Source organism: Caretta caretta, chromosome 2 (genome assembly GCF_965140235.1).
Source record: "Caretta caretta isolate rCarCar2 chromosome 2, rCarCar1.hap1, whole genome shotgun sequence".
NCBI classification, from domain to species: domain Eukaryota; kingdom Metazoa; phylum Chordata; order Testudines; family Cheloniidae; genus Caretta; species Caretta caretta.
Window position 1 is genome coordinate 265,066,085 of NC_134207.1, and position 27,987 is coordinate 265,094,071.

Sequence of the window (27,987 nt, forward strand, 5' to 3'; positions counted from 1 at the left end):
GAACTTTGATCGCTTGGATTGAGAACCAGCTCCAGATTTCACAGCTGGACTGGAGAGCTGTGCTAGTCTTCAAGATCAGAAGAGCTCCTGAATTTTCGGGAACATATTCTGCAATTTTCTTTCTCTCTGACCAAATACTGCTGCTTTCTTTTTTTTTCACCCCAATATGACTGAAAGACTCTATTCAATATACTGTAGAAGTAGTGATTGCATGAGGAAATACTTCAGCTTCTGATCTGATTTCCCCACAGATGACTGAGCAAGGTGCAATCTTGTGGTAGGATGGCAGGCCACTGCCTTTAGGTTCCAAATGCTCAGCCAGAATGAGACACCAATTCTTCCTGAGTACCCATGGGGGGAACAGAATTATTGGAAAGGAGCAGGGGTGCAGGTGTGGGACCTTTGGGATGTCATGCACAGGCCTGATCTCTTTCAGAATGTTGGGTGGAATGTCAATATCCCCCAATGGTTTATAGTCATGAAGTCACACACACACAAGCCCAGGTGACCAGGGCTGAGCTACAATCATTATGGTCCCCTTCTTTTCCAGCCAGGGAAATACATATACCTGTGCACTTCTTTTGGGCAATAGTGGCATCTGGTGGCTAGCTAAGTTTTGCTTTTAAAATTGATACTCAGCCCCACCACCTCTCAAGATGGACTAATGGTCAGAGCAGGGGAGAGACCTGGGAGTTGGGAGTCCTGGGTTCCACATTGGGAGACGCTGGGTTAATTCATCTCACTGTGCCTCGGTTTCTCTTTCTGTAATGTGGGAATCATGATAGATGAGTTGTGAGGTTCAACTCATCAAAGTCTGCGAATTGCTTTGGGGTGGCGAGGCAGAAGGTGTTGCAGAAGTGCTAAGTATTATTAGGGGAGTGATGGCTGGCTGCCCATTGCGGTGCCTGAGAACAGTGGACTTGGACCTGCTGTTTGCCCTGGAATGGAGTTTTTGGATAGGCAGAAGGTGGAGAACTGTCACAAGGAACAGAACCTTGGGAAGTCTCTTCTGCTTGATCTCTGTCCTAGCACATTTCAGTCTTCCTTCAGGACTCTCCCTGGCACCACCTACATGTACTAACTGTCGTGGTGTTTTGTTCTTCTCATGAGGAAAACCCTCTATTAGGAGCTGCACAAAGTTGAATACTTGCTATAAAGCAAACACGTGTTGACCATACAGCTGCAAAAACAAGACCAAAATATGTCAAAGAGAGGCTGCTTATGACCTAAATGAAATAATGTGTCGTGTACTTCTTGTACATGGTAGATTCTAGCAGGTCAGGCTTCTGTGTCAAATATAGACTGGCTACAGAACTTATTTCTGAACAAGATACACACCAGATGTGTTCCTCATAGCATCCTGCCAGGTATGGCTAAGGTTGTTCTAAATAAAGTATTTCTCACACAGTACCACCTAGTGGCTGAACAGCATAATAGAGTTTAATATTCCATTACATCCTCCCTTTTAAGTTTATTCATAGAATATCAGGGTTGGAAGGGACCTCAGGAGGTCATCTAGTCCAACCCCCTGCTCAAATCAGGACCAATCCCCAGTTTTTGCCCCAGATCCCTAAATGGCCCCCTCAAGGATTGAACTCACAACCCTGGGTTTAAGCAGGCCAATGCTCAAACCACTTAGCTATCCCTCCCCCAAGTTCTACATTCATACCATTTCATTTACAAATATACACTATCACACGATCTTTGAAGTTCTGTACATATCTGTCTAAGTGTCTCTGAATCATACTGCTTTTCTAATTACACCACCTGAACGCACAACGACATGGTCATCTGGCTGTCCATAAGTTGCAATGACTGGCTATGGTTGGTTTGGAATCTCTGAGTCACCGCCACCTTGTTCTGCAGTCACCACTGGTAGAATTTGCTCTGTTAGTTCTTTCTGAGGAACAAATTTCAGATGTTGATGGTTTCTGTTGAACTCTCCACTGTCAGTCTAGATCTTTGAATTCTGTTTCTGGAGAAAGAGCTGGAGTTGTCCACCCTTTTTCTTCATCCAATTTGATATAAACACAGTCATCAGGTTCTAGATCCGGCAGTTCTCTAAGTGATGTCTATTGTCAAAGTGTCTGTAGGCTCTTTTTGCCTTTTTATCCGATTTGTTGACTCTCTTCCTTTCTAGCCACTTTGGCAATAGGTTCTTTTCCAAAGCTGGAACAGTAGTTCTGAGTAGTCTTCCCATCAGGAGTTGTACTGGACTACATCCAGTAGCGGCTACTGGTGTTGATCTGTAACTCAGAAGAACAAGGAATGGATCTTCCTGCTGTAAGACTTTCTTGGCTGTCTCTCCAGCTCTCTTAGCCTCTCCATTCACTTTTGGGGAATGTGGGCTGCTGGGAATATGATCCAAATAATATTTCGTTTGGAACAACTTAAATTCTGCTGCAGTAAATTATGGTCCATTTTCCATCACTGGTTGTTCTGGAATAGTGAAGTGAGCAAAAGTACACTTCGGTTTCTTGATAACACTGCAACATGTTATGTCTTTCAAGTACATTATGTTTATAGACCTGGAAAAATACTCCACTACATCCAGGTAATGATGTCCTCTGAATTCACATACACCTGCAGCTATTCTTTTCCAAGGTCTGTCTGGTAGGGGTGTTGTGCTGGTCTGGACTGTTAGTTCTGCAATGACCACATGCAGATTTATGTTCTTACTGATGGCTGGCCACCAAACTGAGCGGATGGCCCCTTCATGGCATTTAGTGAATCCTTGATGTCCTTCATGAATGAGGTTTAGGATTTCTCTTCCCATTTGGTTTTGGAATTCTGATGCAATCGCCTTTAATCAGGAGTCCATTTGACTTGCTTCATTGTCCACAGACCACAAAGTAGTCTCTTGTCACTGCCTGAGCATCCCTTAGCTACTCAGGCCAGCCAGCCCTGATATAAATTGAAACTTCTTGAACTTGCACGTCTGTCGAGGTTGCTTTTTCCAGCTGATGCAGTCTCTTTTCTGCCACTGGTCTGCGTGCCTTCACAGCATCCCTGTGCACCGTTGTCATCTTCGCGTTCACAGGTAATTGAGTGCAATGCTGGGCTCCAGGACAGAGTGTCTGCTACTACCAGATTTTTCCCAGGGAACATGTTAAGCAATTCAGGTACATTGCATAAATCTTATCAATAGATGCTGGCATCTCGGCCGTGCTTGATCCAAGTCTTATCTGCTGGGTGATGTATTTCTAACTTCTGTTTTAATTTCTGCGTGTTGCTGCAGGGCTTGTGACTTTAATGTTGATCCCGGAGGGAGGGCTGCTTTTTTCATGTGTAACTTTTGTATTTTCACTGTACTGAGCTGTGCTGATTTTAACACAGCGACTGTTCTGACAAGTGGGTACATCTACACTGCAAAAAAATAAATAAATAAATAAATAAAAAAGTGGTAGCACATCTCAGAGCCCAGGCCCGCAGTCTCGGGCTCATGCTATGGCGCTGAAAAAGCCATGCTAGACGTTCCCGTTCGCGCTGGAGTCTGGGCTCTGAGAGTCTGGGCTCTGAAACCCATCCCCCCCACCCCCGGGTTTCAGAGCCTGAGCAGAAATATCGACATGTCTGTAAGCAGGGTCTGAGTGAATGCTTCCCCGGCAGCTAGCTGGGAAGGGGAGAGACTCTGGGTGTGGTTATGTAAATACAGTTTGCTCCTGTTTTGCTTAGATTTGCTTAGATATTCAGCAGATGGAGCGGTGTTTTGCTCATTGTAATCATCTTGGCTAGTGTTGGGTCACAAATCAAATTAGTACTAAATGCAGGGGTACTGAAATATGGTTACCAATGTTGTAATTATTATGGGAATACAGGGAAGCAGGACTGTGCTTAACCTGTTCCAAATGGGAGGGTCATCCTTAGCAGAGAGGACATGGCCCTGTGAAAGTAAGAGGGGTGGGGACAGGGGTCCTGGTCAGGAGGTTGCATAACCCCCTTTCCAGGGATCCTCTCTAGACTGGCTTAACTTGTTCTTCCCAACTGTTCAAATAATAGAGCTAAATAAGCTTCATTAGGAATCTCTTTGTTATTTTAATTGCTTAATGAGAGCTGAAACCAGTTGGGGTAGGACTGTGTTTCTGCCCTGCCTGCTAAGAGCTAAAATCACTGAGAGAGGGATGTGCAGAGGTCCTGGCAGATGGTGACTGACAGTCAGCTGGCAAATGAGTGGCCAGAAGGGCAGAACAGAGAGGTGTGATAAGCAGCCAGCTGGGTGGCTGGTGGAGGGGCATGGTGGGAGTAGTGAGCAGGTGGCCTGTAAGTGGCCAGTGGAGCAAGTAAGGTGCCTCTTTAACCCCCCATTCGCCCCCCCCCCCGGGTGGGAGTGAACTCTGCAGATCACCTCTAGACTCTGGGCCTGCACTGACCAAGGGCAGCAACTGTGAGTGGGGTGCAGACAAGAGTCAGGCATGTGAAAGGGACTTTTGGGTTGCTGGACTTAAGAACCAAAAGGGAAAAGGGCGCCGTCCAACCTACTTGGGGGTGGGTCTTTTGCTCATGATTTGTGTTTATGAACCCTGTTTGTGGTGTTTTCCCAAATTAACACCGAGTTACTTACCTCCTTTTATTAAAAGTTTCTTTTCTACACTCAGACTCTGTGCTTGCGAGTGGGGCAATATTGCCTCTCAGAGGCGCCCAGGGGTGGTGTGTAAATTTTCCCAGGTCACTGGGTGGGGGCTTGAGCCAGTGCTGTGTTGTAAAAAGAAAAGGAGTACTTGTGGCACCTTAGAGACTAACCAATTTATTTGAGCATGAGCTTTCGTGAGCCGCAGCTCACTTCATCAGATGTGTACCGTGGAAACTGCAGCAGACTTTATATACACACAGAGAATATGAAACAATACCTCCTCCCACCCCACTGTCCTGCTGGTAATAGCTTATCTAAAGTGATCATCAGGTGGGCCATTTCCAGCACAAATCCAGGTTTTCTCACCCTCCACCCCCCCACACAAATTCACTCTCCTGCTGGTGCTAGCCCATCCAAAGTGACAACTCTTTACATAATCAAGTCGGGCTATTTCCTGCATAGATCCAGGTTTTCTCACTTCCCCCCCACCCCCAAACACACACAAACTCACTCTCCTGCTGGTAATAGCTCATCTAAACTGACCACTCTCCAAGTTTAAATCCAAGTTAAACCAGAATATCTGGGGGGGGGGGGGGAGGAAAAAACAAGAGGAAACAGGCTACCTTGCATAATGACTTAGCCACTCCCAGTCTCTATTTAAGCCTAAATTAATAGTATCCAATTTGCAAATGAATTCCAATTCAGCAGTTTCTCGCTGGAGTCTGGATTTGAAGTTTTTTTGTTTTAAGATAGCGACCTTCATGTCTGTGATTGCGTGACCAGAGAGATTGAAGTGTTCTCCGACTGGTTTATGAATGTTATAATTCTTGACATCTGATTTGTGTCCATTTATTCTTTTACGTAGAGACTGTCCAGTTTGACCAATGTACATGGCAGAGGGGCATTGCTGGCACATGATGGCATATCTCACATTGGTGGATGTGCAGGTGAATGAGCCTCTGATAGTGTGGCTGATGTTATTAGGCCCTGTGATGGTGTCCCCTGAATAGATATGTGGGCACAATTGGCAACGGGCTTTGTTGCAAGGATAAGTTCCTGGGTTAGTGTGTCAATGGGAAGGAACCCCTAGATATTGAACCTGGCCCTGGTTGCTGCTGGCTCCACCTGGCAGAGGGGTTACATGTCTATCTGTAGTGCTGTAGCAGAAGCCTGGCAAGCCTGAGTCCATAGACCCAGGCTCTGAGACTTGCTGCTGTGGGTGTATCTTTTTTTTTTGCATCACAGACATACCCTTTATTGTGTTGAACACTATGGCCTAAGGCTAAGGTCCAGGTCCAGAGAGATCTAGGTGCCTAACTCCCACTGAGGCCCATAGCCTAAGCCACTATATTAATAAACTTGAAATATATGTACTAGGCACTGGATTGAGACGAGACAAACACTGAACAGCCAATGGGTTCTTATTGATACTAGAGTAGCACCTAGACGCCCTAAGCAAGATTGCAGGCCTGTTTGGTTCCTCGCTGTTCAGATACATAGTCCCTGTCGAAAGAGATTACAATTTAAACAAAGTATTGTGCCTGTGTTTACATCCCAGTGAGGATCTGGGCCTAAATGACTTGCCCAAGGTCAGACAGGAAGTCTGTGGCAGAGCCAGGGCTTGAACCCAGATCTCACGAGTCTCACTGCCTTAAAAACAAGGCCATGCTCTTTCTCAGGAAACCCACCCTTTCACCTGCTACTCCCCCCCAAGCTGAATGGAAGCTAGCACCCTCACTGTGCCAGGTGTCATGTCCGTCTCCAGAGTGGGGTGATAGTTTTTCACTCAAACTGGAGGGGGAAATGGCATCCTTTCTAAACCAACAACTTAAATGGGGGAGGCCGCTTTTGGTTTCATTGTCAAAACCCAAGAATTTTCAGTGTTGAGCTTTGGAATGTTGGGGGGTTGGGTTTTCTTACCCCTTTCTTCCTTTCTCCTACCCCCAGCCCCATTTTCCCAGTGGCTGCAATGCCATGAATAATGGCAAAGGAGTCGGAAGTCTTTCACGGTCACCTTTTTCCACTTCTGCTTTTCGAAACCTCCTCAACTGTGGCAAGGTTCCTCAGTGTCTGAAAGGAAAAAAATTAAAAAACATGCACACACCTACACACACATGGTCATCATTTTATTGCTGTTAGTGGCAGGAAGGGTTTGCAGGGGCGCGGAGAAGCAGGGTTTCAAAGAAATACTGGGGAACGGGGGTTGTTCGGTTTTGAGCCCTGCACAAGGGAAACAACTTCAAAAGTTTTAGCAAAGTTTTTTTTTTCTTTTCTTTTTTTTTTATCAGTTCTAAACTTGAACCATCCAGCAGCTCCCTAAAGTCAGCCTTCTCTGATTTCTGTTTGCTGGCTGGTAAAATAAAAACAGGGGAATCTTACACAGAAAAGCCACTCAAAATTATAACGTCCCATCACAAGTTCTATAGGAACACAAGATTGGAAAGAACTTCCAGGCTCATCAAGTCTCTTTCCCCTGCTATTCCAGTCAACACTCCCTCCCTGTCATAAATCGAGCCCCATCTCCTACCATTGAATGGAGCTGAATGACCCAGTGAAATGCAAACGCTGGCCTTAAATGCATAGATATAAACCTATCCCAGTTGATTTAGTGATCCACATGCACCAACTCCTAGCAACAGAGGCAGCCGCTCAACGGAAATAAGACAGTGGTTTTTAAGGCATTGCTTCCAGGGCTGCTCCAGGCTCTGACTTGTGAATAAACTGGATTTCAAAATGGAAAACAATTGTGAGTTAATAAGTGTGAGTAGGAGCAGAGGAGGAGGACAATCTGCTGCCGACTGCGGAGGAGGTAGGAATGGACTTCTCCAGGCCAGTCGCATGCTGCGTCTGATATGAAGATTTCAGAACTGCCCCCCACCCCGCCTCCCAAGCCCAGCAAATACTAAAGGGTTATCCCGGGATGAGATCCCAGGGAAAATAAAGATTGTCTGATAAGAAAGCCACTGAAGCCTGAACACACCCAAGATAACAAAGTAACTGAGCCGATGCTGACCGGCAGTGACGTGGTCCTGTGGCAACAGTGCCACTGGGGATTTCTTGTTTTAGGTGCATTTAAGGCTGGGGAAAGGGCCTGGGAATAACAACACGGGAGAACAAACTCTTCTCTTTGCTGCTGGTTTGTGGCTAACACCAGGGCGGTGCTGCTTCAGCAGCACACGACCACCCCAATGTTGTCCCATCTTTGTTAAGGGTGCAACAACAGGGCTGCTGGTTTTCCTTGTGAGGCAGTCAGCTGCTCGGAGAGACCCGGCTCAAATCCACCTGCTTATTTCACAGAGGCTGGCAGACAGGCACTACAAGCCGAGGCCAGCTTTGAACCAACTACGTGGGACTCTAAGCCCACCACCATTCTCCAGAGCCAGCCAGTGGCCTGCGAGCCAGGATCATTCACGTTGGAAACTGATCTTTCGCTTGTTATGTTTCATCCCACCATTTTCTCCCAAGGATTCCCACCCTGCCCGCTTTTAAAACTGACCCTCAGCAGGTGTCTTTATGGGTGATCTCTCCAGAGCCCCTCAACAGCCAGAAAAGGGGGAGGGGGGGCTGCCAAACAGTCCACCTCCCCCTTCCCCAGCTTAGGGTGGTAATCAGGGCTAAGAGCTGAAGCTGGGTCTTTGAGGGCACAAGCCGCCGGGCCTGGGGTGTCTTTCAAACAGGCTCGTGGAGTTATTTTCAATAAGGTAGTTTGGCCCAATTGCTTCTTGCACTGTGTGAATCCATGAAACTGTATCAAACTTTTCTGGGCACTGGGGGCAGGGCTGCAGATTGGTTTTACTCTGGCCTCAGCAGCATTTACAGCAGCACCCACCAGTTGCTAATGGCTCCCCAAGGAGCTGTCTGCCAGCTGCGGATAGCCAGAGCACAGGGAGCTCTGCCGTTTCTCCCCCACCCCCCGTCCCCCAATTCTGGGGCTGGCAAGGAGCCCTCATAACCAGCCCCTCCTCTAACTGGGGAGATGAGACCATATATTTCACTCCCCCTGTTGCAGCAGAATGGAGCAAGCATCAGGATGTGGTCAGTAATGGTTGCACCAAGCTTCTGATGCAAACTGGGTTTCAAAATTTAGCTCCCATAGCTGGCTGCATTTCCTTCCATAATATACGTGACTCCTAACATGTGCAGCAAGATCATGACTATACTTCAATCTCATGCTTCAGGGTTTCACCTGTAGGGGTCAGGAAGGGATCCCTCCCCCCATACACCAGTGGCTAGCTGTGTTAGGGGGGTGGGGGTTGCTTTCCTTGGAAGAAGAGATTGGCTATAGCTGGAGGTGGGACACTGGACGGTATACCAGTGCTCTGAGGTGATGCAGAGAACCTTCTGTCTAGGTGCCTGCCTGGTATGTCTTGCTCCCATGTTCAGGGTCAAACTGATGGGGGTCAGGTTGGAATTTTGCCCCAGGGCAGGTTGGCAGGGACGCTGGAGGTTTTTTGCCTTCCCCTGCAGCATGGGGCAGAGCTCATGTCATAAATATAAAGGGAAGGGTAAACCCCTTTGAGATCCCTCCTGGCCAGGGGAAAGCTCCTCTCACCTGTAAAGGGTTAAGAAGCTAAAGGTAACCTCGCTGGCACCTGACCAAAATGACCAATGAGGAGACAAGATACTTTCAAAAGCTGGGAGGAGGGAGAGAAACAAAGGGTCTGTGTCTGTCTGTATGCTGGTTTCTGCCAGGGATAGACCAGGAATGGAGTCTTAGAACTTTTAGTAAGTAATCTAGCTAGGCATGTGTTAGATTATGATTTCTTTAAATGGCTGAGAAAAGAATTGTGCTGAATAGAATAACTATTTCTGTCTGTGTATCTTTTTTGTAACTTAAGGGTTTGCCTAGAGGGGTTCTCTATGTTTTTGAATCTAATTACCCTGTAAGATATCTACCATCCTGATTTTACAGGGGGGATTTCTTTATTTCTATTTACTTCTATCATTTATTAAAAGTCTTCTTGTAAAAAACTGAATGCTTTTTCATTGTTCTCAGATCCAAGGGTTTGGGTCTGTGGTCACCTATGCAAATTGGTGAGGCTTTTTATCCAACATTTCCCAGGAAAGGGGGGGTGCAAGTGTTGGGAGGATTGTTCATTGTTCTTGAGATCCAAGGGTCTGGGTCTGTAGTCACCTAGGCAAATTGGTGAGGCTTTTTACCAAACCTTGTCCAGGAAGTGGGGTGCAAGGTTTTGGGAAGTATTTTGGGGGGAAAGACGCGTCCAAACAGCTCTTCCCCAGTAACCAGTATTAGTTTGGTGGTGGTAGCGGCCATTCCAAGGATAACGGGTGTAATATTTTGTACCTTGGGGAAGTTTTGACCTAAGCTGGTAAAGATAAGCTTAGGAGGTTTTTCATGCAGGTCCCCACATCTGTACCCTAGAGTTCAGAGTGGGGGAGGAACCTTGACATGGTGGCACAGTGGTGGGATTAACCTGAAATCATTTTGAGATCCAGTTGAGATTTTTTGAACTAGAAATACAGATTTTAAAAAGGAATTTTTAGGAAGTCCAGAAAGCAGCTTTGAAACTGAAAGCAGCTTGGTTTCTCTCTGCTTTGTGGCCAAGCAGAGACAAAAGGGGATTATCTTGTGAATTGCAGGTTTTCTTTGCCTGGAGGCAGGGTACTTAACTCCTGCAGGGAAATTCACAGTCTTCCAACCCAGAGGTTTTTTTTTCTTTTCTTCCTAAAAGTAAATAGGGGGTGTGTGTTCTACCCATTTGCTTTTTCTTTGGGCTGCGTAAGCAGGTTTCCAAGCAGTTGGAGGTTTTTTTGCTTTAATTTGGGCCCAGAGCAGAGACAAGGGAATTGTCTTTTTCTGTAGGCTGACAATCACTATCAGAGAATACGTATTCTATTGCAGCACAGCAAAATTTTACAGCCAAGTTTTGTTTGTTTATTTCTAAACCTCGGGTGTAAAGTTAGTTAAAAACAGAGAGGTTAGAATGACCAAATCCTCAGCTCGACTACAGCTGGAATTAGCCAAATTTCAGGCCGAGGAAAGACAAAGGGAACATGAAAGACAGATAGAACTCATGCGGCTGAAGAAGGAACAAGAAAGGGAGGCAGCGAGAGAAGCAGAACAACACCAAGCGGCTGCTCACAGGAGAGCTATGGAAGCGAGGGACAAAGAACTGGAGGAGAAGGAAAAAGAGAGGAAGTATGTGGAGGAGATGGAGAAGATAAAGGCTCAGCAGAATATCCCAACAAACCCTAGCAATCCTTCTCCAAGTACCACTTCCCATCCCAGAAAGTTCCCCACCTACAAGGCAGGTGATGATACTGAGGCCTTCCTAGAAAACTTCGAAAGGGCCTGCCTTGGGTACAACATCTCTACTGACCAATACATGGTAGAGCTGAGGCCGCAGCTCAGTGGACCCTTAGCTGAGGTGGCAGCTGAAATGCCTAAAGAACACATGAACAAGTATGAACTGTTTAAATCCAAGGCGAGAGTCAGAATGGGGATAACACCCGAGCAGTCTCGTCGGAGGTTCAGAGCCCTAAGGTGGAAACCAGACATGTCATTTACCCGACATGCCTACCACATTGTGAAACATTGGGATGCCTGGATATCAGGAGCAAGTGTTGAATCTCCAGTAAATTTGCCCTTCCTAATGCAAATGGAACAATTCTTAGAGGGTGTTCCTGGGGAAATAGAAAGATACATCCTAGATGGGAAACCCAAAACTGTAATTGAGGCAGGAGAGATTGGAGCCAGATGGGTGGAGGTGGCAGAGAAGAAGAAAACTGGTCGCAGTTGGAGCGGAGACCAGAAGGGACCACCCCAGACCACACCCTATTACCGGGGGCCGCCCAAAGCCCCACCTACCTCCCAAAGAACCCTCCAGACCCCTTATCGTCCCACCACCCCGTTCTCCAGCAACCCTCCTCGCCCCAGTGACCCGTCAGCTGGACGATGTTTTAAATGTAACGAGCTGGGGCATGTAAAGGCCAACTGCCCCAAGAACCCCAACAGATTACAGTTCATTGCACCGGAATCACACCAGAGGTCCACAGGCCCAGATACCTCCCAGATACCCTTGGAGCGGAGGGAAACTGTGAGTGTGGGCGGGAAGAAGGTCACCGCGTGGAGGGACACCGGAGCACAAGTGTCAGCTATCCATGCTTCCTTAGTGGACCCCAATTTAATCAGCCCAGAGATCCAAGTGACGATTCAACCCTTCAAGTCCAACTCTTTCAATTTGCCTACAGCCAAGTTGCCTGTCCAGTACAAGGGCTGGTCAGGAATGTGGACTTTTGCAGTCTATGATGATTATCCCATCCCCATGCTGTTGGGGGAAGACTTGGCCAATCATGTGAAGCAGGCCAAGAGGGTGGGAATGGTCACCCGCAGCCAGGCTAAACAAGCCGTAAGGCCTAGCTCTGTTCCGGAAACTTCTATCAGGACCCAGTCAGAGGTGATGGACCCGGACCCCAGGCCAATGTCTGCAACAGCAGTAGTGGATCCAGTCCCAGAGACCCAGACGGAACCAGTCCTAGAACCGGAACCAGCCGAACAACCAACACCAGACCCCGTGTCAGCACTGAATCCAGTACTTCCAACCTCAACACCAGAGGGCCCCACCGAACCTGAACTGGCAGCAGCCGATAACTCTACACAAGAGGCTCAGCCGGAGCCTGAATCCCAACATAGTGCACCAGCGGAGAGCGGTTCACAGTCAACAGAAACAGCTCCATCCCCTATATCGCTTCCAGAGGGACCAAGCCTAGGTCCACAATCCCATGAGGAACTGATGTCTCCAGCATCAAGGGAACAGTTCCAGACCGAACAGGAAGCAGATGAAAGCCTCCAGAGAGCTTGGACGGCGGCACGGAGCAACCCACCGCCTCTCAGCTCTTCTAATTGATCCAGGTTTGTTATAGAAAGAGGACTTTTATACAAGGAAACTCTTTCTGGTGGACACCAGGAAGACTGGCATCCTCAGAGACAGTTGGTAGTTCCAACTAAATACCGGGCCAAGCTCTTGAGCTTAGCCCATGATCACCCTAGTGGCCATGCTGGGGTGAACAGGACCAAAGACCGTTTGGGGGGGTCATTCCACTGGGAGGGAATGGGCAAGGATGTTTCTACCTATGTCCAGTCTTGTGAGGTGTGCCAAAGAGTGGGAAAACCCCAAGACCAGGTCAAAGCCCCTCTCCAGCCACTCCCCATCATTGAAGTTCCATTTCAGCGAGTAGCTGTGGATATTCTGGGTCCTTTTCCGAAAAAGACACCCAGAGGAAAGCAGTACATACTGACTTTCATGGATTTTGCCACCCGATGGCCGGAAGCAGTAGCTCTAAGCAACACCAGGGCTAAAAGTGTGTGCCAGGCACTAGCAGACATTTTTGCCAGGGTAGGTTGGCCCTCCGACATCCTCACAGATGCAGGGACTAATTTCCTGGCAGGAACTATGAAAAACCTTTGGGAAGCTCATGGGGTAAATCACTTGGTTGCCACTCCTTACCATCATCAAACAAATGGCATGGTGGAGAAGTTTAATGGAACTTTGGGGGCCATGATACGTAAATTTGTAAATGAGCACTCCAATGATTGGGACCTAGTGTTGCAGCAGTTGCTCTTTGCCTACAGAGCTGTACCACATCCCAGTTTAGGGTTTTCCCCATTTGAACTTGTATATGGCCGTGAGGTTAAGGGGCCATTGCAGTTGGTAAAGCAGCAATGGGAGGGATTTACACCGTCTCCAGGAACTAACATTCTGGACTTCGTAACCAACCTACAAAACACCCTCCGAACCTCTTTAGCCCTTGCTAGAGAAAACTTACAGGATGCTCAAAAAGAGCAAAAAGCCTGGTATGATAAACATGCCAGAGAGCGTTCCTTCAAAGTAGGAGACCAGGTCATGGTCTTAAAGGCGCTCCAGGCCCATAAAATGGAAGCATCGTGGGAAGGGCCATTCATGGTCCAGGAGCGCCTGGGAGCTGTTAATTATCTCATAGCATTCCCCACCTCCAACCGAAAGCCTAAGGTGTACCATATTAATTCTCTAAAGCCCTTTTATTCCAGAAAATTAAAGGTTTGTCAGTTTACAGCCCAGGGAGGAGACGACGCTGAGTGGCCTGAAGGTGTTTACTTCGAAGGGAAATGTGCTGGTGGTGTGGAAGAGGTGAACCTCTCCATGACCCTTGGGCGTATGCAGCGACAGCAGATCTAGGAGCTGTGCACTAGCTACGCGCCAACGTTCTCAGCCACCCCAGGACTGACTGAACGGGCATACCACTCCATTGACACAGGTAATGCTCACCCAATTAGGGTCCAACCTTACCGGGTGTCTCCTCAAGCTAAAACTGCTATAGAACGGGAGATCCAGGATATGTTACAGATGGGTGTAATCCGCCCCTCTGAAAGTGCATGGGCATCTCCAGTGGTTCTAGTTCCCAAACCAGATGGGGAAATACGTTTTTGCGTGGACTACCGTAAACTAAATGCTGTAACTCGCCCAGACAACTATCCAATGCCACGCACAGATGAACTATTAGAGAAACTGGGACGGGCCCAGTTCATCTCTACCTTGGACTTAACCAAGGGGTACTGGCAGGTACCGCTAGATGAATCTGCCAAGGAAAGGTCAGCCTTCATCACACATCTCGGGCTGTATGAATTTAATGTACTCCCTTTCGGGCTGCGAAATGCACCCGCCACTTTCCAAAGACTTGTAGATGGTCTCCTAGCGGGATTAGGAGAATATGCAGTCGCCTACCTTGATGACGTGGCCATATTTTCGGATTCCTGGGCAGACCACCTGGAACATCTACAAAAAGTCCTTGAGCGCATAAGGGAGGCAGGACTAACTGTTAAGGCTAAGAAGTGTCAAATAGGCCTAAACAGAGTGACTTACCTTGGACACCAGGTGGGTCAAGGAACTATCAGCCCCCTACAGGCCAAAGTGGATGCTATCCAAAAGTGGCCTGTCCCAAAGTCAAAGAAACAGGTTCAATCCTTCTTAGGCTTGGCCGGTTATTACAGACGATTTGTACCGCACTACAGCCAAATCGCTGCCCCACTGACAGACCTAACCAAAAAGAAACAGCCAAATGCTGTTCAGTGGACCGGAAAGTGTCAGAAGGCCTTTAACAAGCTTAAAGCGACACTCATGTCTGACCCTGTACTAAGGGCCCCAGACTTTGACAAACCGTTCCTAGTAACCACAGATGCATCTGAGCGTGGTGTGGGAGCAGTTTTAATGCAGAAAGGACCTGATCAAGAATTCCACCCTGTAGTGTTTCTCAGCAAAAAACTGTCTGAGAGGGAAAGCAACTGGTCAGTCACTGAAAAAGAATGTTACGCCATTGTCTACGCTCTGGAAAAGCTACGCCCATATGTTTGGGGACGGCGTTTCCACCTGCAAACCGACCATGCTGCACTGAAGTGGCTTCACACCGTCAAGGAAACTAACAAAAAACTTCTTCGGTGGAGTTTAGCTCTCCAAGATTTTGATTTCGACGTCCAACACATCTCAGGAGCTTCTAACAAAGTGGCTGATGCACTCTCCCATGAAAGTTTCCCAGAATCAACTGGTTAAAATCGTCCTTGAGATGTGGAAAATATTGTTAGTCTTTATGTACTTGGTAGTATATTTAGAGATGCATGTGTCTTATTAACTCTGTTTTTCCTAGAGCTCCAGGAAGAAATCCCAGCCAGTGTTTCACCCTAGCTGAGATTTGGGGGGCGTGTCATAAATATAAAGGGAAGGGTAAACCCCTTTGAGATCCCTCCTGGCCAGGGGAAAGCTCCTCTCACCTGTAAAGGGTTAAGAAGCTAAAGGTAACCTCGCTGGCACCTGACCAAAATGACCAATGAGGAGACAAGATACTTTCAAAAGCTGGGAGGAGGGAGAGAAACAAAGGGTCTGTGTCTGTCTGTATGCTGGTTTCTGCCAGGGATAGACCAGGAATGGAGTCTTAGAACTTTTAGTAAGTAATCTAGCTAGGCATGTGTTAGATTATGATTTCTTTAAATGGCTGAGAAAAGAATTGTGCTGAATAGAATAACTATTTCTGTCTGTGTATCTTTTTTGTAACTTAAGGGTTTGCCTAGAGGGGTTCTCTATGTTTTTGAATCTAATTACCCTGTAAGATATCTACCATCCTGATTTTACAGGGGGGATTTCTTTATTTCTATTTACTTCTATCATTTATTAAAAGTCTTCTTGTAAAAAACTGAATGCTTTTTCATTGTTCTCAGATCCAAGGGTCTGGGTCTGTAGTCACCTAGGCAAATTGGTGAGGCTTTTTACCAAACCTTGTCCAGGAAGTGGGGTGCAAGGTTTTGGGAAGTATTTTGGGGGGAAAGACGCGTCCAAACAGCTCTTCCCCAGTAACCAGTATTAGTTTGGTGGTGGTAGCGGCCATTCCAAGGATAACGGGTGTAATATTTTGTACCTTGGGGAAGTTTTGACCTAAGCTGGTAAAGATAAGCTTAGGAGGTTTTTCATGCAGGTCCCCACATCTGTACCCTGGAGTTCAGAGTGGGGGAGGAACCTTGACAGCTCACCTGGGTAGATTTCACCTCATCTGTTCCCTGTCATTGCAGGGACCTCAGGCACCAGGACACTCACCATAGGTGGCAGGTAGCTAGGGCTATACAGGGGTTCATCCCCCCCCCCAACCACCACCCATGCACCTTTGGCAGCAACAGTGCTGGCTGCCCAGCAGGAGGATGAGCAGAGAGAGTCACTGGAGCAAGGCAGCAAGGCGAGGCTTGGGGGCTCAAGTATGGTGCTGCAGGCAAAGTCCATCCTGAGTGTGACCAGCACCCAGCCAGCCCTGTCACGGTCCCAGGGGCAGCGGTGGCCAGTCCCTCCCTCCCCGATGCAAGCAGAGCTGGGGCGGGGGCCGGCATGGGAGGGAGCGAGACAGCTCCCCTCTCAAAACCTTCCCAGCCCCAAACTATGTTCTCCCCACCACCCTCTGCCACTCCACCACCCCTTACCGCCCCCCGTGCCCTTCTGCTGCCCCCAACAGCCATATCCATCTACCCTACAGATTAGCCCAAACACCCCCAACTCCTCGCTGCACCAATCCCCGTGTCCCTTCAATTGCTCCAGTCCCCTATGACTCGCCCACTGGGCCCCTCACCCCGTTAGGTCACCGGTCCCACATAACACTCCAAAGTGAAGATGGGATGCTGATGCCAGGGCTTTCTCCCCACCTCTCCATGACTTCTTGGGGGGGGGGGGAAGGGTCAGATGGGTAGGGCCCCCCCTTCAGAGGAGCCCACCAAACCTGTATGTGGCAACACAATGGGCCAGAGTGGGGACCTGGGCCCAGCCCCATGGTGGGATGAGAGTGGGGCAGGCTTGCTCTCACCCCCACAGGGAGTCTCCCCTCCACACCAGGCCAAGAGAGAGACAGCGATTCCCCTGCCCCCCCCACCTACACATGCCAGGGAGGGGTTGGGGGCTGACCATTTCACTCAGCCCCCACAAGAATATTTTCACAAGCCACCTATGCACCTCGGTGTCTCCCTCTGACACACCTTTTGCTCTCCTGAGGACTGAAATGGTTTAGTCTAAAAATCTCTGGGCTTAATATAGAATCATAGACATGCAAGGCTGGAAGGCACCTTGAGAGGTCACCTCGTTCATCCCGCTGTGCTGAGGCAGGGCCAAGTACACCTAAATGTGACAGGTGTTTGTCCAACCTGTTCTGAAACCTCCAATGATGGGGATTTCACAACCTCCCTTGATAACTTGTTCCAGTGCTTAATTATCCCTATAGTTAGAAAGATTTTCCTAATATCTAATCTAAATTTCCCTTGCTGCTGATTAAGCCAAATACTACTTGTTCTACCTTCAGTGGCCATGAAGAACTATTCATCACAGATCTCTTTATAATGACCCTTAACATATTTGAAGACTTTTATCAGGTTCCCCCCTCAGTCTTCGTTTCTCAAGACCAAACATACCCTGGTTTTTAACCTTTCCTCATAGGTCGGGTGTTAAAATCTTGTAGTGTTTCTGTTGCTCTCCTCTGGTCTCTCCAATTTGTCCACATCTGAAAGTGCGGCACCCAAAACTGGACACTGGTGAGGTCTCACCAGTGCTGAGTAGAGCAGGACAGTTACCGCCTGCGTCTTACATACATCACTTCTGTTAATACACCCCGGAATAAGCCCCTTTCACAGCTGCATCATGTTGTTGGCTCATATTCAATTAAGGATCCACTGCAACCCAGAGATCCTTTTCAGCAGTGCTACCCCCAACCAATTACTCCCCATTTTGTACTTTTGCATTTGATTTTTCCTTCCTACACGGAACACTTTGCACTTGTCTTTATTGAATTTCATCTTGTTGCCTTCAGACCACTTCTCCCATTTAGCAAGATGATTTGGAATTCTGATCATAAGAACATAAGAATGGCCATACGGGGTCAGACCAAAGATCCATCTAGCCCAGTATCCTGTCTTCCGACAGTGGCCAATGCCAAGGGCCCCCAAGAGAATGAACAGAACAGGTCATCATCAAGTGATCCATCCCCTATCACCCATTCCCAGCTTCTGGCAAACAGAGACTAGGGATACCATCCCTGGACCATCCTGGCTAATATCCATTGATGGACCTCTCCTCCATGAATTTATCTAGTTCTTTTTTGAACCTTGTTATAGTCCTGCAAAGTGCTTGCAGCCCCTCCCAGCTTAGTGTCATCGGCAAATTTTAAAAGCATACTCTCCACTGCATTATCCAAGTCATTAATGCTGAATGCTACCAGACCTAGGACTGACCCCAGTGGGACTCCATTAGATGGATCCTCCCAGTTCGACAGTGAACCGCTGATAACCATTCTTGGAGTACAGTTGTGCACCTACTTTAGAATAATTAGACCACATTCCCCTAGTTTTCTTATGAGAACATCATGTGGGACTGTATCAAAAGCTTTTCTGAAATCAAAGGTATATTATGGCATTCGGGTAAAATGTAACGGCCTGTGAGATACAGGACATCAGACTAGATGATCTAATGATTCTTTCTGGCCTTAAACTCTATGAAACTTAATGAATTAAATTTAAAGGAAATACGTGGATAAGACTGATAGATCAGAAGGAAGGAAGGAGTTTACCCCTGATACTGTTGAATCAGCTGGGATTTGAGAGTCTCTGTTCTAGTCTCTGAATGCACGTGCTTTTATTTCTTTATGCCAGTCTGCTACAGAATCCTTTATCTCCATGGTGTATGTAGGAGGACAATGAGAAAATGGCCCGTAATCACACATTACCTGAAATAATCAAATAGTCCACAGAATTTCTCGACGACTGACAACAAAAAGACTTTGGCACCATGGATTCTAGTCACACCAAGGAAAGGGTGACTTTAAAAAGCCATCAGTTTGTGAGGATATTTGGCAAATGTAAAGGGTATTGAGCTTAGAGTACTCATTATAAAAACTGACTTTTTTATATGCACAGGCCAGCAGACAGGTCTCAAATCTTTACCCCTTCCTCACTCTCTCTGTGATGCCAAACCAAAGCTGGATTCAATGCAGTAGCCTAGAGATTGCAGATGGGCCTGATTTGCAAGGGCTTGAGACCGTTGAAGTTCATGGTCAAATTCCCAGAGGGCGGAGATGAGCTCCCATTGTAGCCAAAGGTTCAGAGTTTTCCTAGAGTTCAGGGGTGCTTGAAAAGAGGGCTTTGCTTGGGCCTATGGAGTGAGGGGCCAGGTCAGAATCCAGAATCTGCCAATGTTTAGAGCTGGGTTCAGGCTAGATGCTCAAAGCATGAAAATATTAAAAGAGATAAACTAGGAGTTCATAGGTCAAGGCCAAATTGAGCCCTGATTTCCACCCCCTGCCATCCCATTGAATTTGCCATTTACCAGCAAATAGCCCCCTACATGCGGGAACACGTACAGCCAAAACTGCTTCCGCTGCTTTCAATGTAAAGGCCAATGCCCCTGTATAGCAGTGGGATTGTGTGAGATACTCCACCCTGGGAGGGGCTGCTTTTGCATTATTTCCAGCCCAGGTAGATTGCTGGAACAATCTCACGCAATCTATGCCTTTTAAGATTGCCAGCGACATTCTGCAGATTCAAACTGTCACCTTTGAGCACTGATCGGAACTGAACTGTGAACTGCCTAGGAGCCTCGCCCAGGGCCAGATGATACCGTTCCGAGACTGCATGGCAGACTCATGTACTCCCCTCTCCATGCACCTGATATAACAAGTTCATCGGAGACAGATAGTGCTTTGCAAGGACAGACACTATATGACTGTTTATGATAGCAGGGACTGAGTTACATGCTCAGCAGTTGTAAAAATAGCCCTCATTGCTCCCCGAATGACTCAGCAAGGGTTCTTCCTGGAGGCAGCGATAAGATCATCTATTTCCTATTGCCACCTACCCATCCTTCTTGCCTGGATTAAAATTAAAAAGACAGGCGACTGCACACGGTTGGATCAAATCTGAGAACACGAGTTGTGGAGTTTGCGAGTTCTGAGTCCCGTCACACAAGAACGCATTTGTAATCAAGAACTGCTGCAATGTGTGAAGCCAGTCTTGTACAGTGGGGAAGTTGCAACAGCTGAGTTGTTTATTGTGATGTCGTTTTCAGTTGGGATGGGGTCAGAGAAGCATCTAAGTGCCGCAATGCTCAGGCAAAGTTAGCCAGGGCCCTCTGGTTGGGAAGCTCTCGATTCACCCAGGGGTGAGGGGCACAGGTGCCGATTTTCTGATTTCCCCGCGGGTGCTCGACTCCCTGCTCCGCCCCAGGCCCGGACCCACTCCAACCCTTTCCCCACCCTGCCCTGCCTCTTTATGCCCCCCCCCGCCTCTTCCCACCCCTTCCCCAAGCGTGCCCCTCCCTCACTCCACCTCTTCCTGCTCCCACTTCTTTTGTGATGTACCTGTCTGCATCTCTTTGCCTCTTAGAGGGACCCTGTGAGGGCTCCCTGGCTATTTGGTAATGCACTGTAGGCACGTGAATCATTAAACACAGCTGACCTATGATTAACAGCGGGGTGGGGGGGGGACGGAGAGGGGATGAGGGAAACTTCTCTTTACTTGGAATCTAGCTTTAAAGACTGGAGTTCATAAATCAAGAATGACCCTCGGAGGTGGGAGGAAACACGAACAAGCTAAACTCAAAGTACCCTTCGGCCCTGCCTCTGTGTGACTAGAAAACAATTGCGGGACAGATCCTGGGCCATTCTAGAGGGCTCCCTGGCATGGGAAAACCCTCAGGTCGTGGCATAGATATAGCTTTGCCTGCCCTCTGATGCCCCTTTTTGGTCTCCCCTGCCCAGGAGGTGTGGCCTGAACATGCCACATTCTGGTGACCTCTGGCCAGCGTCACGGCCCTTAGATTATCATCGCATGCCGGTGTAACTTAGAGCAACCTTCAGTCTGCTCTGTTACCTGAGGGGCCAGACTGGCTCCCCTGGGGACCAGGGGAGTGGTGAGATGACTTAAAGCTCCTGAGGATTTTAATGGTTTGTGCGTCCTGCCATCTCGTATCAGGGAGAGGGGAACCTGTGGTTTCCTTTGGACAGGAGGGCTGATTAGTCTGGTGATTGACAGATCATACTCTGGGGCTGGATTCTGATCTCAGTTACATGGCTGTAAATCCAGAGTGACTCCAATGGCTCCGCAGAGTCACTCTGGATTATCACCAGCATAGCTGAGCTCAGGGTTCAGACCCGGGTGTTTAGCAAAGCGTATCTGCTGAGACATTGTGCTGAGATGTTGTTTAGTCAAACGCTGGCATTTTCCAGGTTGCCAATGAAATGAAGGATTGGGAAACACCTACATCGATGCCCCTGGACTCTAAAGGTTATGAAAATACAACCAGATGGAGACAAAGTCCATCAGTTCAGGAGAGTGGAACACACACCTGTGCCCCAATGACCCTTGGCCACATACACTGCCAGTGTTAATGAAGGTAAAGGACAAGCTAAATATGCAAAAAGAAAAGGATATGGTTCACAAAGAAAAATAGCAACATGAGGATTTTGTTCACCTGTAGGCAATGCCCCAGTGCCCTCCACTCCCCGTGGATGGGAAGCTGCTGGCTGCAGCTGCTGCCTTGGTCACCAGGGCTGTCTGTTGCTAGCACTCGAGCTGCAGGTTTGCGGCTGATGGGATGGCTAGCCTGACTGTTGTTTGCCAACAGCTGTTTAAGCGGGGTGTGGATTTCACCCAGGGATTTTGCTTCCGTGTCTTTCAGGGTGCTTCGTTCTAGAAGAGCCGCTCTCTGATGAGGATCTTGGTTTGCATGGCACATTCCTGGAGTCCGGAAGGCCACCCTACCTTCTCCCAGGTCTCGCTTTGCATGTTGATCTCCTGGCACTGATTCTATAGAAGGTACATAACAAAGGGGGAGATCAAGATAAGGGCACCGTGTGTTTAGTCCCTCGCTTTGTGGGAGCAAACAACGGGATCCACACAAGAGGCGCCTCTGCTTTTTCTCTCCCCAGCTGTCAATTTAGGGCTGGATGAAGGTTTGAGGCGGCCGGAGCGGAAGTCTCAGCAGGACGGGGTGGCACAGGGGCTTCCGCAGCTTCTGCTGAAAGAGGAGGAACAAAGGTGCTTTCCAGCAGTGGTACCTGCCCTCCTCTGCGGCAATAGGTCACCTCTGCCATTCAGTACATACCAGGGCTTTCTGCAAAGGGAGAAATGGCCCACCTAGGGTCAGATCCTCAGCTGGTGTAAACTGGCCTTACTCCATTGACTTCTGCAGAGCAACACCAATTTACACCAGTGGAGGATCTGGCCCCTAGGTGCTGAATTATCCTGCAGGAGCCTTACAATTCCCCCTCTCCTGCACGGAGCGGGTATCTCGCCACAGGGGCTCAGTGTTGTCCAGTGGGCTCAGTGTTGTCCAGTTGTGCATTCTCCACAGCAGGGCAGGTGGGACTGTAGGGCCCCAGGCCAGTAGTTAACTAGGTGTTAACCCACAGTACTCACAGGTGTTTGCTTCCCTCCATTCCTGGCCCTGCAGCTTTTTGTCCTGCTTCATGCTCAGAGGTGGCTACTGAATGAGTCAAGCTCCCCTTTAAGGGTGTTCGTGATGCGGTGAGCACAGCCCTACCCCAGGTCAGGGGTACCTGGCTGGAGATAAAGCAATCACGGCAGAGAACAGCTGGTTGATCCTCTTTTTTTTTTTTTTTTTGGCAAAACATATTTCCAATGAAAAATGACGAAAAATGTTCATGATGCTTGAAACTTCCTGTTGTTTTGAAGAATCAGAAACCACCACAAAAATCAGCATTTTGAAAACTGGAACGTTTTTTCAGGAAATGCTTCTGGCAAATGACTCCTTCCCCCCCCGCCCCCCCAATTTCTCAGGAAAAAATCATTTGTGTTTTTCAACCAGCAGATCCAGTTGTATCCCCCTTCTTCCCATCACTCACAACCACAGAAAGACCAACACTGGAGCATTATATCCGGTTCCGGTGCTCAGAATTTTAAAAGGATATTGAAAAATTGGAGACGGCACAGAGAAAAGCCACAAAACTAATTTGAATGCTGCGGAAAATAAATACTTTTACAGTGAGAGATTTAAAAAGTTCAGCCTGTCTTGCCTGTCAGAGAGATGGCTGAGAGATGATTTGATTATAGTGTCTAACAACCTTCACAGGGAGAAAATACCAGATACTAAATGGTACCTAATCTAGCAGAGAAAGGTCTAACAAGACCCAGTGGCTGGAAATTAAAGCCAAACAAACTCAAATTAGAAATAAGACACAATTTTTTAACAGTGCGGGTGATCAACCATTGAAATCTGACTATCAGAAGCCGGGACTGGACAACAGATGGATCACTTGATACATTGTCCTGTTTTGTTCATTCCCTGTGAAGCATCAGGCACTTTCAAAAGACAGGATACTGGGGTAGATGGACAATTTGGTCTGACCCCGCAGGGCCATTCTTATGGAACAAACACTCCCGGGAACTGATGGATTCTCTGTCTCTTGATGTTTTCAAATCAAACTGGGTGCTTTTCTAGAACTTGAGCTTTAGCCAAACACAAGTTACTAGGCTCAGTGCAGCACTGACTAGCTGAAATTCTGTGTCCTGTATTACAGTACAATAGTAGGTCAGACTGGATGATCTAATGATCCCTTCAGGTCTTGATAGGAATATCGAAGAGATCCAGATGGATTTTTTTCTTCCGGGGGATCACTGAAAAAACTCACCTCTCAGGTCCTCCCGCAGAATGTTTCTGGCTGGTGTTCACGAGAGAGGCAGATGAAAGCACAGCAATTAGGAAAATACCCTTTTTAGATTTGCGAATGGAGTCAATTTGATCTGGAAGCTGCTGAGAGAGAATAAAATATGCCACCCCTCTTTGTCAGTGCCCTTTGGCTGAGAAAAGCCGCTCTTGAACACAATTTCATCAGTGTTTCAAAGCTTTATGGCTTTTTATTGGTGGCTATTTTTCAAGCAGCTTGGGCCATAAAAGTGAGCAGCTCCCAGCACGATGTGCTCGGCTAAGCCTCTGATATTCCAGCTGACCACTTCAGTGCTCTGTTTCCCTTCCCACCAGCGTGGGCCTCAGTTAAGAAGATTCATCTGCATAAGAAGACGGTGTGTGGCTGGGTCTCTCCCAGACCATCTAGATCAGCTCCTCTGCTGCAGCGCCATTGTGTTATTAGTCACAGCCTTCACCGGATTTGGAGGTTATATATCTAAGACGCTACAGAGAAGAGTACTTATTCTCTGCTCCATCACACCGGTGTAACTCCACTGATCATAGAATCATAGAATATCAGGGCTGGAAGGGACCTCAGGAGGTCATCTAGTCCAACGCCCTGCTCAAAGCAGGACCAACACCCACTAAATCATCCCAGCCAGGGCTTTGTCAAGCCGGGCCTTAAAAACCTCTAAGGATGGAGATTCCACCACTTCCCTAGGTAACCCATTCCAGTGCTTCCCCACCCTCCTAGTGAAATAGTGATTCCGAATATCCAACCTAGACCTCCCCCACTGCAACTTGAGACCCTTGCTCCTTGTTCTGTCTTCTGATGTTGAAGACCCAGAGCTCCATGTGGTCTAAACCAGCCTCTCTCTATTGGCTTTAATGACATTACACTGATGTAGCAGAGTAGAGAGAGGTGAAGGCTGGTTAGGGTGCTAGCTTGGGAACCCAGGTTCAATCACTGATCCTGCCACAGGCTTCCTGTATGCCCTAGGCAAGCCACTTAAGCTCTGATGCTCCCACTGGTTTCAGATACCTTGAGGATCTGGGCCTTAGTCTGTCAATGCTTCTGTTTTCCCATCTGTACAATGTGGATCATTGCACTTCACAGGGGTGTTACAAAACGAACACATTGAAAAGCGTGAGATGCTCCTTGTTGTGTGGGGATGGGGGCCATATAAATATCTCAGGCCCTCAGAGTCAAATTCTCCCTTTAGTTACACCAGTGTAAATCTGGAGTAACAGTCATGAAATCAGTGAAGTCCCTTCAGATTTACACCAGCTGTTTCATTCTCCTCCCCCCCCCTTTTTTTTTCACCTTCCATTGTCATTCACACCTGGGAAATGTTTCTACTGACTCTTTTCAGAGTAACAGCCGTGTTAGTCTGTATTCGCAAAAAGAAAAGGAGTACTTGTGGCACCTTAGAGTCTAACCAATTTATTTGAGCATGAGCATGAGCATCCGATGAAGTGAGCTGTAGCTCACGAAAGCTCATGCTCAAATAAACTGGTTAGTCTCTAAGGTGCCACAAGTACTCCTTTTCTTTCTACTGACTCTGGGCATGTGCAAATTTTAGTTACTGGGCATGTGCAAATTCCCCTCTGTTGTAGGTTTTATGTGCAACACGCGGTAAAGAAACAGGTCTACACAATATCCTCAACCAGGGCTCAGTCCAGCGGCCATTGAAGTCAACGGGACATTTGTGAGCAGGATCGGACCCTAAATATAAGGGTTCTTCCCCACTCTCTGCAATTATGAACACTCATTTTCTATACGAAAACACCAACTCCTCAGGACTACCTGAATTTATATGCAAGACCTAAGAATACAGTTACAAGGCTCAGCTACTTTCCTGTTTGTTCGTGGTGGTAAATTTTGGCAAAGCCAAGGCCCACCCTGTGTATTTTGGCCCTGGCTTTACACATAAGCCACAACTACCAATAGCCAAGTGAAAACAAAGCAAAATAGTCCAACTCTCCCACTTAGCTCATTGAGGTTTTGTTATTTGACTCCGTTTCTGGGAATAAGTCTTGCAACACTTCTGGTTTACAATGCAATTGACAAGCTTGTTTATGTCAGGCCAGTGGCTACTAGTGATTTCCCCCACAGATCAATAAAGCCTGGGGCTGCATTAAGCAGTATGCAGGGAAGATGTGGGTACAATCCACACGCCATCACAGTGAAATCGGCAGAGGAGCAGCAGAAAATACTTTTTCTAAGATGGAACCTTCGTTTCTGTGAAAAAAGAACCATCCAAGGGCAAGGAAGAAACTGGAGGACGAGCGATTGTTTTATTTTCCAAAGCTTGTGTGAATGTCGGCTCAAGAATAGGAAAGCGGGTCAGGAGGCCTATTGATGTGAGACATATTTGGGCCAAATCCTTAGTAATTTACACCAGCTGAGGATCTTCCCCTTTATTCCTGTTGTTCGGTTGGGTGGGTTTTTATGCTTAAATGCCAAAGAAATTCTGCACTTAGTACAAATCCCAGAGGTCTGTTCAGAACAATAAAATGGAAAGGATTGCTTTTCGTCTTGCAGCACTTTCCTTGGTGGTGCGCATACATGTACAAACGCACTCAGAGCCTCATTGTTTCCTCATTTACACCAGAGGGGTAAATCCCCTCAGTGGAGCGAATCAGAACCGCACATGCTGACAGACACAGTCACCCCAGCCTAGACTGTCAAATTGGACCCAGACCACAAATGCTCAGGACAGGAAGGTTGGTCCCAGTGTTAGCTGGAGACTACAGAGAGCCAGGTTCAACTTTCTGCTCTGCCTGAAGCTTCCTGTGTAACCTGGGGGAAGTCACTTAAGCCCAGATTTTCAAAGGTACTTAGGCTCCCATAAAGAAAAGGAGTACTTGTGGCACCTTAGAGACTAACCAATTTATTTGAGCATGAGCTGATGAAGTGAGCTGTAGCTCACGAAAGCTCATGCTCAAATAAATTGGTTAGTCTCTAAGGTGCCACAAGTCCTCCTTTTCTTTTTGCGAATACAGACTAACACGGCTGTTCCTCTGAAACCTGTCATTAGGCTCCCATGGATTTCAAAGGGATTTAGGAGCCTAAATACTTTTGTGGAACTGTTTCTCATCTGTGATGTGGGGCTAATAGGCCTGCAGTACCTCCCAGCGGCATGGTGATGACCCAGCAAAGACAGTGGGTGTTGGCCCTGTTTCGGGGGGGGGAGGGATAGCTCAGTGGTTTGAGCATTGGCCTGCTAAACCCAGGGTTGTGAGTTCAATCCTTGAGGGGGCCATTTAGGGATCTGGGGCAAAATCTGGGGATGGGTCCCGCAGGGGGTTGGACTGGATGACCCCCTGAGGTCCCTTCCAGCCCTGATCTTCTGTGATGCTGCGCTCCACACCCAGAGCCAGGCTGTAAGCAGCAGCAAAGCGGACCCTGAGTATGCAGTGCTGGGCGGGGAGGGGGAAATGATCCGCCGGCAGTAGCGGGACTTGTGCAAATGTGCAGAGCCTGGAAAAAAAGTGTAAGTCACCCATTCGCCTCGATGGGCCCTGCGCAGCTCCCTCGCTTCACAGCCCTGAAGCGCTTCCTAGCGGGCCCGAGGAGCAATGTAGCCTGCGGGCCACGGAACAGTTTAAATCCCCCTCCCGGGGGAAGCGCGGCGCCAGGGCCAACAGACCGCGGCCTGGTGCCCTGGGTCTGTCGGTTCCCTGCGCAGCCTGAGCCAGCAAAGCACCCGGGCTCGGATCCCGCTCTTTCTCAGCCCCCCCTTTAAACAGCCCCCCCCTGCACCCCCGCTTCCACAGGCCGATCCTCGGCCCCGTCAAGAGCCCCCTTCCCTCCCCAGGCGCAAACTTCAGAACTGGGGGGGGGGGGAGGGGGAGGGGATAATAATAATAATAATAATAATATAAGAATAAAACCCCAACCCACTCAAAAATATCCTGCTCCCCCTTTCCCAGGAGCCGGTTTTCGAAGGCAGCCACCCCCTCCTCCGAGCCCACCCCCTTTGCTCGCCTCCAAATTTTGCAAAATCTCCCAGGGGCGGAGGGGGGGGGGGGATATTACCCTAGAAGATCTGTTTCTGTTTCCAGGCATGCCAAGCCCCCGGCCCGCATTGCATTGTATACGCGGGGCCATGTGGTTCCCGTGCAGCCCCTCTGAAAGAAACCCCCCTATCAGGCACGAGCTGAGACCAGCGGGGAGGACTGGCTGCTGGGGGGTGGGGGGTGGGGGGGGAGGTGTGGACAGCTAGCCCTGTGGTTCACGGTCTGAGGGTCACATGGTGGCTG

General features: G+C 48.2%; 1 long non-coding RNA gene across 1 annotated transcript; it reads right to left on the reverse strand.

Annotated features, from left to right (window-relative positions):
- Window positions 1-1,418: 1,418 nt before the first annotated feature.
- On the reverse strand, window positions 1,419-27,878 carry LOC125631133 (uncharacterized). The gene is made up of 3 exons (XR_012667317.1): window positions 27,764-27,878; window positions 6,585-6,640; window positions 1,419-3,366 (listed from the first exon to the last, which is right to left on the reverse strand). It is a non-coding gene; the product is annotated as an uncharacterized LOC125631133 (long non-coding RNA).
- Window positions 27,879-27,987: the final 109 nt, after the last annotated feature.